At 44.7% G+C, this 19,894-nt stretch overlaps 1 protein-coding gene across 1 annotated transcript in view; it reads right to left on the bottom strand.

Annotated features, from left to right (window-relative positions):
- Positions 1-19,894, bottom strand: part of PAFAH1B1 (platelet activating factor acetylhydrolase 1b regulatory subunit 1) — a 113,489-nt gene extending 93,595 nt beyond the window's left edge. Inside the window, exon 1 of the mRNA XM_017867101.1 lies at positions 19,504-19,894. The gene's annotated coding sequence lies outside the window, so the exon portion shown is untranslated. The remainder of the gene's footprint in view (positions 1-19,503) is intronic.

Below are 19,894 nucleotides of genomic sequence, written 5' to 3'. Positions count from 1 at the left end.
AAAAAAAAAAAAAAAAAAAAAAAAAAAAAAAAAAAAAAAAAAAAAAAAAGCTGGGTTGAGGGAAACTCATCCACTCATCAGACACTGAAAGACAAATCTATCTACTCTTTCAGACTGACTCATGTGATGTGATTGGTCTCCCATACTAAGACTACTTAAATACTTGTCATCCATCTACCTTAGAGATGTTGAAGAGGATAATAATTACAATATAATCTTCTTTATGAGAACCCCATGAGAAACTCTAGCCCAAGCTTGTGCTACCCACAGCCCAGGATGGCTTTGAATGTGGTCCAACACTAATTTGTAAGCTTTCTTAAAACACTGACTTTTTTGTGTATGACTTTTTTTAAGCTCATCAACTATTGTTAGTGTATTTTATGTGTAGCCCAAGACAATTCTTTTTCTTCCAGTGCGGCCCAGGGAAGCCAAAATATTGGACACTCCTGCTCTAGCCTGATAGTGCCAAGTGGTTAGTTATCTTTCTAATCTAGTTTATTTTTTATCTTGAGGACACTGTAAAAAAATAAACTACCAAGTTTTTCTCTCCTGCTGGCTCCTAGAAAGTTCAGAGTCAAATCTGTGCTCTGCCTGTAGCAAGAAAATTATAACAAATCTTTTGGTCCATGTCCTGACTGGACTTTATCTTTTGTTTTTGTTTCTTCTTTCTCCTCACTTTTAATCTGAGGCATTTTGTAGTTTTATGCATCCTCATAAATTGCTTTAAATAAGGAGTTACAAATCAAACACAGAGACTAACTGGCCAGGTCAAAGTCTGAGTCGCTAGAAATGGAACACCAGTGATAGAGCCACGTTTTCAAAGTTCAATTAAAACCAAAATTACTGTCCAGCCACAGTGGCTCAAGTCAGTAATCTGATCACTTTGGGAGACTGAGGCAGGCAAATAATTTGAGGCCAGGAGTTCAAGACCACATAGCCAACATGGCGAAACCCTGTCTCTACTAACAATATAAAAATTAGGAGGGCATGGTAGCACACGCCCATAATCCCAGCGACTCGGGAGGCTAAGGCACAAGAATTGCTTGAACCCAGGAGCCAGAGGCTACAGTGAGCCGAGATCGTATCACTGCACTCTAGCATGAGCGACAGAGCAAGACTCTGTCTTAAAAAACATATATATTAAAATATTCTTCATTTTGGCCCCAGGCACAGTGGCTCACGCCTGTAATCCCAGCACTTTGGAAGGCTGAGGCGGGCGGATCACGAGGTCAGGAGTTCGAGACCAGCCTGACCAACATGGTGAAACCCCATCTCTACTAAAAATACAAAAATTAGCTGGGCCTGGTGGCTCGCACCTGTAATCCCAGCTACTCGGGAGGCTGAGACAGGAGAATCGCTTGAATCCGGGAGGTGGAGGTTGCAGGAGCCGAGATAGCGCCACTGCACTCCAGCCTGGGCAACAGAGTAAGACTTCGTCTCAAAAAAAAATTCTTCATTTCCAGAAAAATGTACTCTTTTCTACTTTTCTTGAATATTACAGCTGTCATGCTATACTTCTTGTCATTTTTGAAAGAAACGTCATCAATAGAGAAGTATTTCTCCACTATAAACAACACAAGGGCAATAATAAACACCAACAGAGAGTACCAGAAACTTGTTCCACTGGAGAGCTTATGCTCATCTAAACGAAGGCAGCTGAGGCTGGGTGCAGTGGCTCACTCCTGCAATCCCAGAACTTTGGCAGGCCAAGGTAGGGGGATCACGTGAGCCCACAAGTCTGAGACCAGCCCCGGCAACAGAATGAGACCCTATCTCCAGCACAGGGGGGAAGAAAAAAATTCAAGAAGGCAGCTGTAATTCAGCTTAGGTTAACAGTTGTCATGGGAAAATATGGCCCACCTGTTGAGAGAGCTCCTAATTTTTCAGGATAACCAAAAAATAGAGACTTTATGTAAAACAGCTAGTTTTTAAACGTTGGCTCAAAAAAATGTTAACCATCAATGCAAAGAGAAATATAAGGCTGCCAGTATTCAACCCCAGGCTAGATAATAAATAAATATGGGTTGTTTGAATGGTTGAAGAGACAGAAGAAAATGGAACAAAGTTTAGAAATGCATACTCTAAAATTGATGCAATAATATTATCCATTCTCTTTATTCAACTCAAGGCATAAATATCACCAAAGAAGAAACATTTTATTTAATTAACCTAAGGGTGAATTCTGCAGTGCAAAAACAAACAAATCATTTATTTTTAGAGATGAGGTCCCACCCTGTTGTCCAGGTTGGAGTGCAGAGGCACAAGCACAGCTCACAGCAGGCTCAAACTCCTAGGGACCACAGGCACATGCCGCCACATCCGGCTAATTTATTCTTTGTAAAGACAGGGTCTCACTATGTTGCCCAGGCAGGTGCGAAATTCCTGGTCTCAAGCGATCCTCTGTTCTGGCCTCCCAAAGTGTTGAGATTACAGACGTGAGCCACCACGCCCAGCCCAAATAAACACATCATATTATCTCATTAGTAAACACCTTCCTTATGTTCACTGCAGCATTGTCTGTAATAGTAAAAAGCTGTAAACAACCTAATTGCCCATTTCTGTAGTCTAAACATAAAGAAAATATGGTACAGGGCCAGGTGTGGTGGCTCACGCCTGTAATCCCAGCACTTTGAGAGGCTGAGGCCAGTGGATCACGAGGTCAGGAGTTCAAGACTAGCCTGGCCAACATAGTGAAACCCCGTCTGTACTAAAAATACAAAAATCAGCCGAGCATGGTGGTGCGTGTCTGTAGTCCCAGCTACTCAGGAGGCTGAGGGAGAATCGCTTGAATCCGGGAGGTGGAGGTTGCAGTGAGCTGAGATTGCGCCACTGCACTCCAGCTTGGACAAGAAAGTGAGACTTTGTCTCACAAAAAAAAAAAAAAAAAAAAAAAAAAGAAAATATGGTATCATATATAAGAAATTATACAACTAAACTAGATCTACATATATCAATAATGCATCTAAAAAACAGGAAAGAAAACCAAGTAGATTAATATAGGTATACAGTAGAATATTCATGTAAATTCTAACAATCTATAAAGCACTACTATATATTGTTTATGGATACACCCAAATGCAAATGCATAAAAACATAAAACAAAGGGCTACATACAACATTTACGAGAAACTTTACTACTGAGAAGAGGAAGGTGGACACGGTTGGAAAGAAGTACAGCCGGGCGCAGTGGCTCAAGCCTGTAATCCCAGCACTTTGAGCGCGAGGCACGCGGCGCCGATCACAACGCGTCAGGCAGATCGAGACCATCCTGGCTAACACGGTGAAAAACCCGCGTCTCTATTAAAAATACAAAAACTGGGCCGGGCGCGGTGGCTCAAGCCCTGTAATCCCCAGCACTTTGGCGGAGCGCAGAGACGCGAAGAGGCACACGAAGGTCGATAGCATCGAGACGCATCCTGGCTAATTACGGTGAAACCCGTCTCCTACGTAAAGCGAATACAAAAAAAAAACTAGCCGGGCGACGGCGCGGGCGGCCAGGGTTTAGTCCAGCTACTTTTTTTTTTTTTTTTTGTTTTTTTTCTTGGGCAGGCTGAGGCAGGAGAATGAGCCGTGCAACCTGGCCGGCAGCCCCCGGCAGTCTGCGAGTGAGCCTGAGATCCGGCACCTCACTCCAGGCCCGACCTGCGCGACAGAGCCAGACTGCGCTCTCAAAAAAAAAAAAAAAAAAAAAAAAAACTGGCCGGGCGAGGGGTGGCGGGCGGCCTGTAGCTCCCAGCTACTCGGGAGGCTGAGCGCAGGAGCGAGAATGACGTAAACCGGGATGGCCCAGAGCTTACAGCCTTGAGCTAAGATCCGGGCCAGCTGCACTCCCGTCGCGGCGACAGGAGCCGAGACTCGCCTCAAAAAAAAAAAGAAAAAAAAGGAAAGAAGTACAAAAGGGACATCAAGCCAGTCGTGGTGATTCACGCCTGTAATCCCAGCACTTTGGGAGGCTGAGTCAGGAGGATCACTTGAGGCCCGGAGTTTGAGACCAGCCTGGTTAACATGGTGAAACCCTGTCTCTACTAAAAGTACAAAAATTAGCCAGGTGTGGTGGTACGGGCCTGTGATCCCAGCTACTCGGGTGGCTGAGGCAGAGAATCACTTGAACCTGGGAGGTGGAGGCTGCAGTGAGCCGAGATGGTGCCGCTGCACTCCGGCCTGGGTGACAGAGCGGGACTCCATTTTAAAAAAGGAAAAAAAAGAAAAAGAAAACAAAAAAAAGGCCGGGCATGGTGGCTCACACCTGTAATCACAGCACTTTGGGAGGCCTAGGCGGGCGGATCACGAGTTCAGGAGATGGAGACCATCCTGGCCAACATGGTGAAACCCCGTCTCTACTAAAACACACAAAAAAGTTAGCTGGGCGTGGTGGTGCGTGCCTGTAGTCCCACCTACTCAGGAGGCTGGGGCAGGGGAATCTCTTGAACCCCGGAAGCTGAGGTTGCAGTGAGCAGAGATTGTGCCACTGCACTCCAGCTTGGTGACAGAGCAAGACTCTGTCTCAAAATAAAAAACAAAAAGACATCAACTGTAATAATATCTTCTTAAAAAAAGCTCTAGGCCAAGCATGGTGGCTCACGCTTATAATCCCAGCACTACGGGAGGCTGAGGCAGATGGATCACTAGGGTCAGGAAATCAAGACCATCCTCGCTAACATGGCAAAACCCTGTCTCTACTAAAAATACAAAAAATTAGCCAGACGTGGTGGCGGGCACCTGTATACAGTCCCACCTACTCGTGAGGTTGAGGCAGGAGAATGGCGTGAACCTGGGAGGCGGAGCTTGAAGTGAGCCAAGATTGCGCCACTGCACTTCTGGTCGGTCCAACAGCAAGACTCTGCCTCCAAAAAAAAAAAAAAAAAGCTCTGAAGCAAATATGACAAAATGTTAACATCTGTCAATTGTCAATTCTGGTAATAGTTATATGGTTATTTAGTTATATTACTGCAGGTACTTTTAACATTTGACATATTCCAAAATAAAAATAAAAAATAAATTAAACTATAAATACACAAAATAAAACTTTAGCCAGGCATAGTGGCTCACACCTATAATCCCAGCACTTTGGGAGGCCAAGGCGGGCCAGAAGTCAGGAGTTCAAGACCAGCCTGGCCAACGCGGTGAAACCCCATCTCTACTAAAAATGCAAAAATTAGCTGGGCGTGGTGGCGGAGGCCCATAATTCCAGCTACTCAGGATGCTGAGACAGAATTGCTTGAACCCGGGAAGCAGAGGTTGCAGTGAGCTAAGATTGCGACATTGCAGTCCAGCCTGGGCAACAAGAGTGAAACTTCGTCTCAAAAAAAAAAAAAATTAAAGAAAACTCAAAAGCACTTTTTTCATTGGGCATAGGTCTCATGATAGGCTTTCTGACAGGTAACAAGTTGGAAATATACATAAAATGAAAGCCCTGAAGGGTAAGTCCTACATATATGAAGCCCTCCTGTGAAGAACTTTGGAGTCGAATAGTTAAGATTCATACATCAACCTGGCTCCTTACAAACTGTGTGACCTTGGGGAAATTTGCAAACTTCCTAACCCCTTTACCCATTTTTAAAAAGGGACAAATACTACCACCTACCTCAAACAGCTGTGGTGAAGCTTAACAAAATAGTCAATATGTAAGGGCTTGTCTACCTTTATATATCCCTCACCTACAGCTCAAGAATCATTTCACTTTTGCACTTTTATATACATAAGAAAAGTAAAAGACTTTGCTTTCCTAGTGTCCAAGGATAGACAACAAATCATTTTTGCCATCAAGAAAGCAGAAAGTAAAGGTCACCTCATCTTAATCATCATCACCACCAATCACCACCATAACAACATTCATAGAGTACTTACTATGTTCTAGGTGTCATTCCTAGACTCTTCAAATGCATTAACTCACTTGACAAGTCAGATAATATATTTTATATATGCTATAAGAGAAAAGTAGGTACTTATTATAAGATTACGAACTCAGAGAAAAGAAAGTTTCTTCCAGGTGAAAAAAATTAGAAAAGACTGCCTGGAAATGGAAAACCTGGTAGGCATATTTGAAGCATAAGGGGGGCGGGGCAGGAACAAAGTAGCAAAAGGAACAGAAAATATCTTCCCAAAGCTGAATCACAGTAGACGTGGAAGGCAATAAGAAAAAGGATGAGAAGCCAGGACATGTAAGGAAAGTATTTGAGTGCCCATTTAGGAGTCAACAAACACCTATTCAGTACATTTTGCCATTGTGTTCTTCGCCTTTTCATTAAAGACAGTAAAAAGCTGATGATGGGTTTCTGGCAACAAAGTGACTTGAAAACTGTGGTTCAGGAACATTTATCTGGCTGCTTTATGTAATATTCTATACAACTCCTCCTCTTATTCTCTGTTTTGGCTAATAACACCTAGTTTCTCAGTTCCACTCAGTCACCCAAACTACAAATCTGAATTGCTTAAACTTGCCTCTCCCATCACACTACTCATTCACAACTGGACCTCCTAAACCGTTCTCCACTCAACAACCTTCATTGTCAATGTCTTGCTTCAAGCACTAATCGTTATTTCCTGAAAAGGTCTACATGACCTCCAAAATCCACATTCCTCATTGCCACCCACATAATCTCTCTAAAATACACATCATCTCATAATGCTTGTTTTTGCCTGAAACTGTTTAATGACTTCCAACTTGCCTACAAGCTCTACAGAATATACAAATTGTATCAATCTGGCTCAGACATGCCTCTCCAATCTCAAATTCTACAATCCCCTCTTCCAAACTATTACCAGCATACACAAAATAGTTTCTCAAGCTTTTGTGACTATGTATGTTGCTGTTCCCTCTACCTAAAACAACCTCCCACGTTCACTCCAATTATTCTTTTTTTTTTTTTTTTTTTTTTGAGACAGAGTCTTGCTGTCGCTCAGCAGTCTGGAGCGCAGTGGCCATCTCCAATCACTCCAATACTCGTCCCTGGTCACGCGATTCTCCAGCCTCAGCCTCCGGAGTTGCTGGGATTACAGGCATGCGCCACCACACCCGGCTAATTTGTGTATTTTTAATCTCACTGCAAGCTCCACCTCCCAGGTTCACGCCATTCTCCTGCCTCAGCCTCCGAGTAGCTGGGACTATAGGTGTCCGACACCACACCTGGCTAATTTTTTGTATTTTTAGTAGAGACAGGGTTTCACCATGTTAGCCAGGATGGTCTCGATCTCCTGACCTCGTGATCCGCCCGTCTCGGCCTCCCAAAGTGCTGGGATTACAGGCATGAGCCACTGCGCCCGGCTTGTGTATTTTTAATACAGACAGGGCTTCACCATGTTAGCCAGGCTGGTCTCGAACTCCTGACCTCAAGTGATCCACCCACCTCAGTCTCTCAAAGTGCTGGGATTACAGGCATGAGCCACCGCGTCTGGCACAATTATTCATTCTTTAAGATTCAGATCAAGCATCATCTTTTGGCTGTTTTCAGTGGGGAGATTTGATGGGCTGTGCAATAGCCTAAGTGACAGATCATATACAAGGTATACCATAAGAACTCATGACACCTTTAAAATATCAAGTACACTGACTTTCCTAGCCATTTAATCATTTTATTAAGAATCTTGGTAGGGTGCAGTGGCTCACACCTGTAACTCCAGCACTTTGGGAGGCCGAGGCGGGGGGGACTGGACGTCAGGAGTTGGAGACTAGCCTGGTCAATATGGTGAAACCCCGTCTCTACTAAAAATACAAAAATTAGCCGCGCATGGTGGCACATGCTTGTAATCCCAGCTACTCAGGAGGCTAAGGCAGGAAAATCTCTTGAACCCGGGAGGTGGAGGTTGCAATGAGCCAAAATTGTGCCACCATACTCCTGGGTGACAAGAGTCAAACTCTATCTGAAAAAAAATCAAATAAAAAGAATCTGGCCGGGTGCAATGGCTCATGCCTGTAATCCTAGCACTTTGGGAGGCCAAGGTGGGAGGATCATGGGGTCAGGAGGTCGAGATCAGCCTGACCAACAGGGTGAAATCCCATCTCTACTAAAAATACAAAAATTAGCCGAGCATGGTTGCGCATACCTGTAACCCCAGCTACTCAGGAGGCTGAGGCAGAAGCACTTGAACTTGGGAGGTGGAGGTTGCAGTGAGCCGACATCGCACCACTGCACTCCAGTCTAGGAGATAGAGTGAGACTCCGTCTCCCAAAAAAAAAAAAAAGAATCTGGAGAAAATTTCAAATTATCCAATGTCAATCAAGATTTTCCCCCCTTCTTATGAAATTGAATAAAAACAATGTGTGTGTGTGTGTGTGTGTGTGTATGTGTGTCTACATACATACATACATACTTTTTTTTTTCTTGAGACAAGAGTTTTGCTCTTGTTGCCCAGGCTGGAGTACAGGGGTGTAATCTCGGCTCAGTGCAATCTCCGCCTCCTGGATTCAAGCAATTCTCTTGCCTCAGCCTCCCAAGTACCTGGGATTACAGGCATCCACCACCATACCCGGCTAATTTTTTTTTATTTTTAGTAGAGACGAGGTTTCACCATGTTAGCCAGGTTGGTCTCGAACTCCTGACCTCAGGTGATCCACCTGCCTCGGCCTCCCCAAGTGCTGGAATTACAGGCGTGAGCCACTGCACCTGGCCTATATTTTGAAAAATACAAAAATTACCCGGACATGGTGGCGTGGGCCTGTAGACCCAGCTACTTGGGAAGCTGAGGCGAGAAGATTGCTTGAGCACAGGATTTGGAGAGTTGTAGTTAGCCACTGCACTCCAGCCTGGGCAACAGAGTCAGACCCTGTCTCAAAAAAATAAAAAATCATTCTTTTGTCAAAATGTATTCACTGCACTCTGTTCTGAGATACTAGAAGTTGCTTTAGACAGAGAGGACAGCAGGAGTAGAATCATAAAGATCACACAGTGGGGAGGGAGAAGGCATATATATACTAGAGTGAGTAAGGTGGGGCTTGATTAGAAATGAAACGAAGTGATTGAAGACCTTGAAAAGTGTGTTAAAGTATGTGGACTACAGGAAAGAGGGAGTCAGCACAGTACAGTGGCTGAAAGCTCCAACACTGGAGCCTCCATACCTGAGGTTTGACTTTCAGCTCTGCTATTCAGTGTTACAAAGGGCTCACTAAATTCTCCTAGAATGTTGTGAGGAGTAAAGGAGTATTTGTAAAGCACTTAAAACAGTGCCTGGCATATTAGTAAGTGCTAAGTAAATATTTGTTAAGTAAATACAAAGGGAGCCAAGGAAGGGATTTTTTTTTTTTTTTTTTTTTGAGATGGAGTCTCGCTCTGTTGCCCAGGCTGGAGTGCAGTGGCCGGATCTCGGCTCACTGCAAGCTCCGCCTCCCGGGTTTACGCCATTCTCCTGCCTCAGCCTCCCGAGTAGCTGGGACTACAGGCGCCCGCCACCTCGCCCGGCTAGTTTTTTTGTATTTTTTTAGTAGAGACAGGGTTTCACTGTATTAGCCAGGATGGTCTCGATCTCCTGACCTCGTGTTCCGCCCGTCTCGGCCTCCCTAAGTGCTGGGATTACAGGCTTGAGCCATCGTGCCCGGCCTAAGGAAGGGTTCTTTTTAAGTAGCGAAGTGTGATATGGTCAGATTGCATTTTAGATAGATGACCAGGGACTATGTAGCACAAAGATGTTAACAGGGCAAGACAGGAGTTAAGAGAGACTATGTGAAATTAGTTGGGTAAGAGATTATGTGAACTATGACGGTAGTAGTAGTAATGGTAAGTATGGACAGAAGGGGACTAACTCAACAAATATTGGGAAGATAAAATTGGCAAGACAAGGTAATTGAATATAGAGGAAGAAAGAAAAAAGTCAAGGTTGAGTCCCACGTAAAGTATTATTTCTGATTTTTTTTTTTTTTTTTTTTGAGGCAGAGTCTTGCTCTGTCGCCCAGGCTGCAGTGCAGTGGCCAGATCTCAGCTCACTGCAAGCTCCGCCTCCCGGGTTTACGCCATTCTCCTGCCTCAGCCTCCCGAGTAGCTGGGACTACAGGCGCCCGCCACCTCGCCCGGCTAGTTTTGTATTTTAGTAGAGACGGGGTTTCACCGTGTTAGCCAGGATGGTCTCGATCTCCTGACCTCGTGATCCGCCCGACTCGGCCTCCCAAAGTGCTGGGATTACAGGCTTGAGCCACCGCGCCCAGCCTTATTTCTGATGTTTTTAAAAGCAATATTCTTCTAAGAACTTTGGATCTTAGGTGTCTTCTGTGCTAGTGGCATTTGATGTCTTGGGGTGGTATTACGATGCTTCCATAAAAATGGGAACTACAGGCCTGTTGAAACTCTCACATTTACAGGTCCTTGCTGTTTTCTTTCTTTTTTTCAGTCGGTGGAGATAATTTCTCTTTAAGGACATACATTATGCAGAACACTTATTTAGCCCAAGTCGAAGAGCCAGAAAGCTTGAATAATCATTTTATTATGTGGGTTTTTTTTTATTTTTACGTTGGGATTTGTGATGATAAAGATTATAGCATCATGGCAATAATGTAAAAATTTTTAAGTGACTGCTGAACCATTAAAGACAAATTAAAATTTGTTAATTGTGTTATTTCCCATTGTTTCACTGTTCATTCATATATGATAAACTTTGATAACCAGAATATTTCATTACTTATTCATCTCTTTGACAAATCTTAGCTCCTTATTTCTACATTTGTCAACTTTAAAAATATTTTTTCTTGGCTGAGCGCGGTGGCTCATGCCTGTAATCCCAGCACTTCGGGAGGCCGAGGCGGCCGGATCACAAGGTCAGGAGATTGAGACCATGGTGAAACGGTAAAACCCCATCTCTACTAAAAATACAAAAAATTAGCTGGGCGCAGTGGCGGGCGCCTGTAGTCCCAGCTACTCGGGAGGCTGAGGCAGGAGAATGGCGTGAACCTGGGAGGCGGAGCTTGCAGTGAGCCAAGATCGTGCCACTGCACTCCAGCCAGCCAGGGAGACAGAGCGAGACTCCGTCTCAAAAAAAAAAAAAAAAAAAATTTCTTAGGCTGAGGGCAGTGGCTCATGCCTGTGTAATTCTAGGACACCGAAAGGTTGGGGTGAGCACATGGCTTGAGGCAGTTTGCTTAGGCTAGGAGTTTGAGACTGGCCTGGGCAACATGGCAAGACCTCACTTCTTACAGAAAATACAAAAATTAGGCAAGACACAGTGGTGCATACCTGCAATCCCAGCACTTTGGGAGACCGAGGCACGAGGATCACCTGAGGTCAGGAGTTCAAGGCCTGCCAGGCCAACATGGTGACACCCCATTTCTACTAAAAATACAAAAATTAGCCAGGCGTGCTGGCAGGCACCTGTAATCTCAGCTACTCGGGAGGCTGAGGCAGGAGAATTGCTTGAATCCAGGAGGCGGAGGTTGAAGTAAGTCGAGATCGCGCCATTGCACTCTGGCCTGGGCGACAAGATTGTGAGACTCTGCCTCAAAAAACAAAAAAACAAAAATTAGCCAGGTGTGGCTGGGCACAGTGGTTCACGCCTGTAATCCCAGCACTTTGGGAGGCCAAGGAGGGCAGATCACTAGGTCAGGAATTCGAGACCAGCCTGGCCAATGAGGTGAAACCCCATCTCTATGAAAAATACAAAAACCTTCACTGGGCATGGTGGCAGATGCCTGTAATCCCAGCTACTCAGGAGGCTGAGGCAGGGGAATTGTTTGAACCCAAAAGGCAGAGGCTGCGGTGAGCCAAGATCGCACCATTGCACTCCAGCCTGGGCAACAAGAGCGAGACTCATTCTCGAAAGATAAATAAATAAATAAATATTCATATATGGGTTTAGTCAACAGATTATTTCATTTTCTCTGACAATGCTAAATGTATAATAGCCTTTTCTCACCCATAAAAAGTTAACCAAGGCCAGGCGTGGTAGCTCACACCTGTAATCCTAGCAATTTCAGAGGCCGAAGTGGGCGGATCACCTGAGGTCAGGAGTTCGAGACCAGCCTGGCCAATATGGCGAAACCCCGTCTCTACTAAAAATAAAAAATTAGGACGGGGGCGGTGGCTCAAGCCTGTAATCCCAGCACTTTGGGAGGCCGAGACGGGCGGATCACAAGGTCAGGAGATCGAGACCATCCTGGCGAACACAGTGAAACCCCGTCTCTACTAAAAATAAAAAAACTAGCCGGGCGAGGTGGCGGGCACCCTGTAGTCCCAGCTACTCAGGAGGCTGAGGCAGGAGAATGGCGGGAACCCGGGAGGTGGAGCTTGCAGTGAGCTGAGATCTGGCCACTGCACTCCAGCCTGGGCGACAGAGCAAGACTCCGCCTCAAAAAAAAATAAATAAAATAAAATAAAATAAAATAAAAAATAAAAAATTAGCCGGCCGTGGTGGCACATGCCTATAATTCCAGCTATTACTAGGGAGGCTGAAGCAGAAAAATTGCTTGAACCCAGGAGGCGGAGGTTGCAGCGAGCCGAGATTGCACCACCATACTACAGTCTGGGCAACAGAGCAAGACTCCGTCTCAAAAAGAAAAAGAAAAGTTAACCAAAATACTAAATAATCAAAACATCTAACTCATTTATCTCCACCTTCTTTCTTTTGTAGTTAGCATATTTTTTATAAAAATATGAAAAGAGAAATAGATAAAACACTAGCATATCATAAAACATATTCTTTTTTTTTTTTTTTTTTGAGATAGAGTTTCACTCTTGTTGCCCAGGCTAGAGTGCAATGGCATAATTTCGGCTTACTGCAGCCTCCGCCTCCTGGGTTCAAGTGATTATCCCGTCTCAGTCTCCCAAGTAGCTGGGATTATAGGTGCCCGCCACCACACTTGGCTAATTTTTGTATTTTTAGTAGAGACAGGGTTGCACCATGTTGGCCAGGCTGGTCTGGAACTCCTGATCGCCTTCTGTCCGCGTTGGCCTCCCAAAGTGCTGGGATTATAGGCATGAGCCACCGTACCTAGCCCATAAAACATATTCTTCTATCTTTGCCTTAGATTAAAAATGGATTGGGCTGGGTGTGGTGGCTCACATCTGTAATCCCAGCACTTTGGAAGGCCAACTCAGGCGGATCACTTGAGGCCAGGAGTTCTCTAGTAAAAATACAAAAATTAGCCATCCGTGGTGGTATGCACCTGTGATCCCAGCTACTCGGAAGACTGAGGCATAAGAATCGCTTGAACCCAGGAGGTGGAGGTTGCAGTGAGCTGAGATAGAGCTACTGCACTCCAGCGTGGGTGATGAAGTGAGACTCTTACCTCAAAAAAAAAAAGGTTAAAAATTGATTAATCCACACTGTAAAATTTTAATAAACATACAATTTTCTACAATGCTTTCAAAAATTAAATTTCTTAAAATGTTCAAAGATTCTTAATTTTACTTTTGTAAAAAGTCTCAGAAAACTTCTGAATGGCCTCAGTTAACTGTCAATTACTGTTTAACATAAGAGCCCCAAAAGCAGATAATCAAAATGTATAGGTAATTTGTCCAGTTGAGTTAATTCACTTTTTATACTTAAGAATTCTGTCAAAGTGTAACACCATTCCCTCAGAGAACATAAAATCTCCGTATAGGAAAGGCGGCCACTCTTCCTTCCATCACCTTAATTCTCTCGAGATCACTGGAGCTAACCATTACAGAGATCTTCAGGATAGCACATTTCCTTTCATATAATCCTTCGTTCAGTCAAATGCAACTAGTACTTATTTACTTACCAATACTATCTGTAAAGCAGTATTAGGCATTTTTGGGAGAAGCTACTCAAATGCCAAAAGGCTTATACATGCAAAGCAGTCAACAATACAAGACCATATGTTAATAAACGCCAATTTAAATGATGCAGGCAATAAATGCCACCAACTTTCACCATTTTAGAAGAGATTAACAAAGATTAAGGGCCGGGCGCGGTGGCTCAAGCCTGTAATCCCAGCACTTTGGGAGGCCGAGACGGGCGGATCATGAGGTCAGGAGATGGAGACCATCCTGGCTAATACGGTGAAACCCCGTCTCTACTAAAAAAAATACAAAAAACTAGCCGGGCGACGAGGCGGGTGCCTGTAGTCCCAGCTACTCGGGAGGCTGAGACAGGAGAATGGCGTGAACCCAGGAGGCGGAGCTTGCAGTGAGCTGAGAGCCGGCCACTGCACTCCAGCCTGGGCAGCAGAGCAAGACTCCGTCTCGAAAAAAAAAAAAAAAAACAAAGATTAAGAAGTCCAATCGTTATAGAAAGAAGGAACGTGTGATCTTACAAAGCAGTACCCAAGAGTTCTGAGACTACAATATTTACCTTATTCTAGTCACTAACCTAACATTCGACAGGAAAAGGAATTCTCTGCATTTTAGTTCTCTCATCTGTAAAATACCAATCTACCTCAAAAGTAGCTGACAGAACAAATGAGTACCAGGCTCAATATTTATAAAGTTCTAGAGAAATGTTTATGACAATGTTAAATGACAATAGAGAGTACCATTCCAGAAGCATCCTTGACAAATGCAGATTAGTCCTATCTAGGTAAGTTTCAACAAGAAGCCACCATCTTTTAAAAAGAAAACACGAAATAAAATAATAAGTGCTTATGATGCCTGCCACCAATGAATATAAAGCATTTCACAAATATCAATTAAATTCTATAACTGCTACACCAAGGTTAAAAATTACATATGTAACAGAAGTTAAACTAAAGTTCCATTTCAATGACTAGCCAAAAAGTGCCACATCAAACCAGCAACAAAGTCAGAACAATCCAAAAAGCCTTCACTGCAGTTAACTATTATGCTTACATAATGCAGCATCTTTCTTTATGAAATACAGATTTCTCAAAATGTTTGGCCTTCAATGATGAGGATTCAATTTACAGCTAAACATCTTCTGGAGAACGGTAGGTCCGCCTTTTTTCAGAACTCATATTATATACCATTAGCTTTATTTTAAATAGAGCACCTTTCTAAGTTTAAAAAAAAAAAAAGTAACAGTTGTATTGTAGATGACATAATAAGAACAGTGGCAAAGAATTTCCACTTCAAAACTTAACTATTTCTCTCTTTCCAAAGCACATAAAAATAAGTTACCTGTCATAATGAATTTTTTTTGTAACAGGGACGTACAGCCAAGTAAAAAATACTTTAGGACCAGAAGCAGAAATGGCCAGCTTGGTTTAAAACCAACCCAGCCCCAAGTCCCTTTGGCAAAAGAGCGCATGACTCACTGCTTTAGAACTCAATGGGAAAGATATGGAAAATTCACTCTGCCCTAAGATTTTGCTTTGGGTTTGTTTTTTAAGACATCTTCATCTTGTTTTATTTATTTATTTATTTTTGAGATGGAGTTTCGCTCTTGTTGCCTAGGCTGGAGTGGAATGGTGCGATCTCGGCTCAATGAAACCTCCGCCTCCCGGGTTCAAGTGATTCTCCTGCCTCAGTCTCCCCAGTAGCTGGAACTACAGGTGTGTGCCACCACGCCCGGCTAATTTTTTTGTATTTTTAGTAGAGACAGGGTTTCACCATGTTGGCCATGCTGGTCTTGAACTCCTGACCTCAGGAGATCCACCTGCCTAGGGCCTCCCAAATTTCTGGGATTATAAGCGTGAGCCACTGTGTCTGGCCAGACAGCTTCATCTTAATGTTGACAATTTCTATAGCGTCCATGGCTTATTGACAAAGACGACAAACTGTGAATAAGATGAACCACATGTAAACAAGAGGGTCTTATTTTTTGCTGGACACTTAAAATATAAGCCATAAAGTCTCACACACACAGACACACACACACACACACACACACACACACACACACTCTTTCTGTCTCTCTGTCACTTAGTATACAACTGAGAGAGAGACATTTATATTATTTTTAAAAATTGAAAACAGGGAAGGGCATGGTGGCTCACGCCTGTAATCCCAGAACTCTAGGGGGCAGAGGCAGGCGGATCACGAGGTCAGGAGTTCAAGACCAACCTGGCCAACACGGTGAAACCCCATCTCTACTAAAAACACAAAAATTAACCAGGTGTAGCGTCAGGCACCTGTAATCCCAACTACTCCAGAGGCTGAGGCAAGAGAATCGCTTGAACCTAGAAGGCAGAGGTTACAGTGAGCCGAGATCACGCCACTGCACTCCAGCCTGGGCAACAGAGCAAGACTCCACCTCAAAAAAAAAAAAAAAAACAAAAAAAAACAGACACGGATGTTCTAAATAGAAAACCAAAATTATGGTTCTGATTTTCCTTCCCAGAAACATCTCAAAATCTCTTTAAACTAGAGATATTTTATCTGGAAAAGCAGGTAACAAATAATTGTACTAAAAAATTCCTTCCAATCTCATTAAAAGTTGTATATAAGAACTATGAATAATTTTAAAAATTAATGTCCAAATTACGCATAACATTCTGCAACATGTATCAAAAAACACTACATACACTTGGAACTAAAACTCTCTTATTTACGTCAAATTATCTTAAGCTCCTGATTAATAATCTACTGAAAAATCACCACTCTTAGTGTGCGGGGTTTTGTTTGTTTGTTTGTTTCTGACAGAGTCTTGCTCTGTCACCAGGCTGGAGTGTAGTGGCATGATCTCGGCTCACTGCAACCTCCGCCTCCCGGGTTCAATCTATTCTCCTGTCTCAGCCTCCCGAGCAGCTGGGACTACAGGCGCATGGCACGACACCCAGCTAATTTTTTTTATTTTTAGTAGAGACTGGGTTTCACCATATTGGTCAGTCTGGTCTCCAACTCCTGACCTCAGGTGATCCACCCGCCTCGGGCTCCCCAGTGCTGAGATTACAGGCGTGAGCCATTGCACCTGGACCTTAGTGTGCTTTGATACCTACAAACAGTAGGAATAGGGATAGGTCAGACACATAATAAAGTGAATTATCATTCCCAACCTTACTCATTTCCTCACCATACTAACTCTTCTACTTTCTAATCATAGTAAAAGAACAAAATGCAAAACAAATCATACACTGACAAGCATTCATAAGGCTAAATCAAAATCATTTACCACATATATGTGAAATTCTTTTGAAGATGTCTACTCATGTGAATGCTTGATACAAGGCATTAAAATGACCTACCCTCTTATGACAGTATCTCACAAAAGGTCCCTTTCAAGGAGCAACACAAGAGAAAAGGTCTAAACGGCCTTTCATGCAAATTATCTTTTCCTTTTTTTCCCCACCTTTTATGTTCACTATTTTAAAATCGCAAATAGATTTACTGTTTTAAGTAAAACAATTGCAGTATTCTTCTTAGATTTTTGCAGTTTTCCTGTACCTCCTATTTCTTGCCAAATATTTCTGACATTAATTTATACTTACATGACTAGAATAATAAAAAACATTAACAAGAGTGTAGATGTATGTGTATCTTTATATATTAATATATACACACACACAGGGACAAATACAGAGACAATAAGTGTCTATTTTAAAGCAAGGACATTGCTTTTTATTCCAATCATTCAATGTCCATCATGAAAAAAAGGTGGAAAACATTAGATTTTAAGATTTACGACAGAGAAATGACTTAGCTGTAGCAACCATTCATATCAAATAACCTTACAAAACACAAGCTAGAGAAAGACGCTCTGAAAGGGCAATCCAGCATTTCACAGCTTCTGCTCCCTTACTCCACCCAGTCTTCTCGGCTCAATGGCTGTTCACAGCATCCACACATATTAGCCCATTTTTTTTAAAAAGGATGTGGGGGGAGGTACCAATGTAGGGCTTGCTCCATCAAAATCAGCATATACAGAAATACTTCATGTGAAAAACTGGGTTCCTTTCTGGTTTTAAAAAATATATACCAGCCTTAAATTTCTTTTAGGAGACTCCCCCCTTCTGAGCAATCCAAACAATGATCATTAATGAACACGAAAGAAATCACCCTAAATACAGATTACTCTTCTGCTTTATTAAAAACTGCAATTTCCAACTGCCAATTATTTTGTGAAACCGTGTCCTAAAAGACACCCATTAGAGATGAAAAGCTAGCTGATGCCTTAAAACCAAATCAGAATTTTTTAAGTAAAAGCTTTTACTATATATTCAACATCACTATGACACAGTCAACAGGAAATTTTCCTGATTACGAGACTGGACCCCGCAGCGATCAAGCCCTGCTGCAGCAAAAAAAAAAAAAAAAAAAAAAAAAAGCAAACACTCCTGTGGCAAAAAGGGAGGGATGACATTATTACTGGTATGAAAGGCCCAAGCAGTGTCTCCTCCGCCCTAGCCTCGAAAAGAAATTCACACAAAATAACTCACTCCCCAACAAAATAGAATTGCCAAAATGGCACCAATTTTTTGTTTGGCGTTTAAAACCTTATGAATCTCAAAGACGGTGTGCTTAAAGGAGAGATGGGAATAACAGTAGTATCTCTATTTGTCCGGATTGCCACTTAAGGAAAGAGGGAGGGGGGACCTTGGCATGACATCGCCCATTGAGAACGAGACCACAAATCTGGTCCTCCTCTTCAAAGGCATATTTTCTTAACCAAAAGACGGATATAAATTGGGCCCAAACCCCAAAAGAAAATTTCCTGCCCTCTTCCCAAGGAGTTTCTTGCTAAGTCACTGAAGAAAGGCAGCATAACAAATAAAGCTAAGGTACCTTGCTCTCTCCTACTGAATACTGAAAACCTCTTCCCCTCTACTGTTACGTTCAGAGGGGCAGAGTCAAAATGTGCCGACCACCTCAAAGGCATTTTCTCATGTGGGAAGCTAAGAGGGCACTGCGTTTCCCAAAGGGGCAGGGAGATGAGATTAGATGAAGAATGGCAGGGAGCCTCGAAGCTGAATGTTCACAGCATCAAAAGGCAACTCCCGATCGAGAAGCCGGTGGCAGAAAGAAAATCCTGCCAGATTCGGTGGGTGGATGCTGCGGATTGCTCGGTGGGCCGGGCTGCCTCTCCTCGGCGGGTGCTGAGGCTGGACCGCCGCACTGGGGGCCAGGGAGACGGCGGGCCACCCTCCGCTGGTCCACCCCATCTTAAGGACCAGTTGGGGACGGAATGCCTGGAAGGCCCAATGGGTGCCCCGGCGGCGAGGGGCTGAGCCGGTCCCCGAGCCGACAACGGAGGGTGGGGTGGGGACTGCGGTGCTCGTCTCTGCGGCCGGAGAGAGCAGGGCCGAGCCCTTTCCCCAGGATCAGAGAGCTACCTGGTCCCCACGCCTTTCCTACCCAAGAATACTTTTCTTGCTAAGTCACCGAGGGAGGAGGGAGATCCCTTCTTGGGGAGGGCCGCGGGGGGGGTCGCAGCGGCGCCGGCAGCCCCCAGAGCCGGGCCCGGGAGGAGAGGAGCGAGGGCAGCGCCCTCCCCGGACAGTCCCCCTCCTCCGGGTCTCTCACTCAACGGCCGTCGCGGCCGCCATTTTGAGAGCGAGGAGAGAAGAAGAAGGAGGAGGAGGAGGCGGCGGCGGCGGCGGCGGCAGGGGGAGGGGAGAATGGGAGGGAGGGGACCGGCGCAGCCACATCGTCAGGCCGCCGGGTCCGGCCTGCAGCCGCCCGGGCGCGGTGGAGGAGACAGAGGGGAGGGCGCAGACCCGCGCCGCCTTACCGGAGCGCTGCACCGCCGCCTCCGCAGGGCCTCTGTCCGTCCTTCACTCCCATCCCACCGGCGGGGGAGGGAGGGAGAATGGGGAGGGAGGAAGGAGGGAAGGAAGGGAAGGAGGGGGGGAGGATGGCGGCGCTGGCCCGGGCCGGGAGGGGGAGGGGAGGGGAGCGGACGGCTCCTCAGCCGTTCGGGGCTCGAGCCCAAGCTCGGCGCTCCGCGGGTTTCTCTCGCTCGCGGCCCGAGCGCTCCCCCTCCCTTCCTCCTTCTCGCTCCCTAGACCTCCCCGGGTCGGCTGCTCCCCGCTCGCTCACCTCGCTCTCCCGGCCGCCCGGAGCTCCGCCGCCGCCCCCGCCGCTCCAGGCCTCCTGCTGTCACAGGAGCCTGCCCCAACGCC

This window comes from Rhinopithecus bieti, unplaced genomic scaffold, assembly GCF_001698545.2.
Source record: "Rhinopithecus bieti isolate Rb0 unplaced genomic scaffold, ASM169854v2 scaffold_22, whole genome shotgun sequence".
Lineage (NCBI taxonomy): Eukaryota > Metazoa > Chordata > Mammalia > Primates > Cercopithecidae > Rhinopithecus > Rhinopithecus bieti.
The sequence above is the reverse complement of the archived record's forward strand: the minus strand, read 5'-3'. Positions and strand labels throughout refer to the sequence as shown.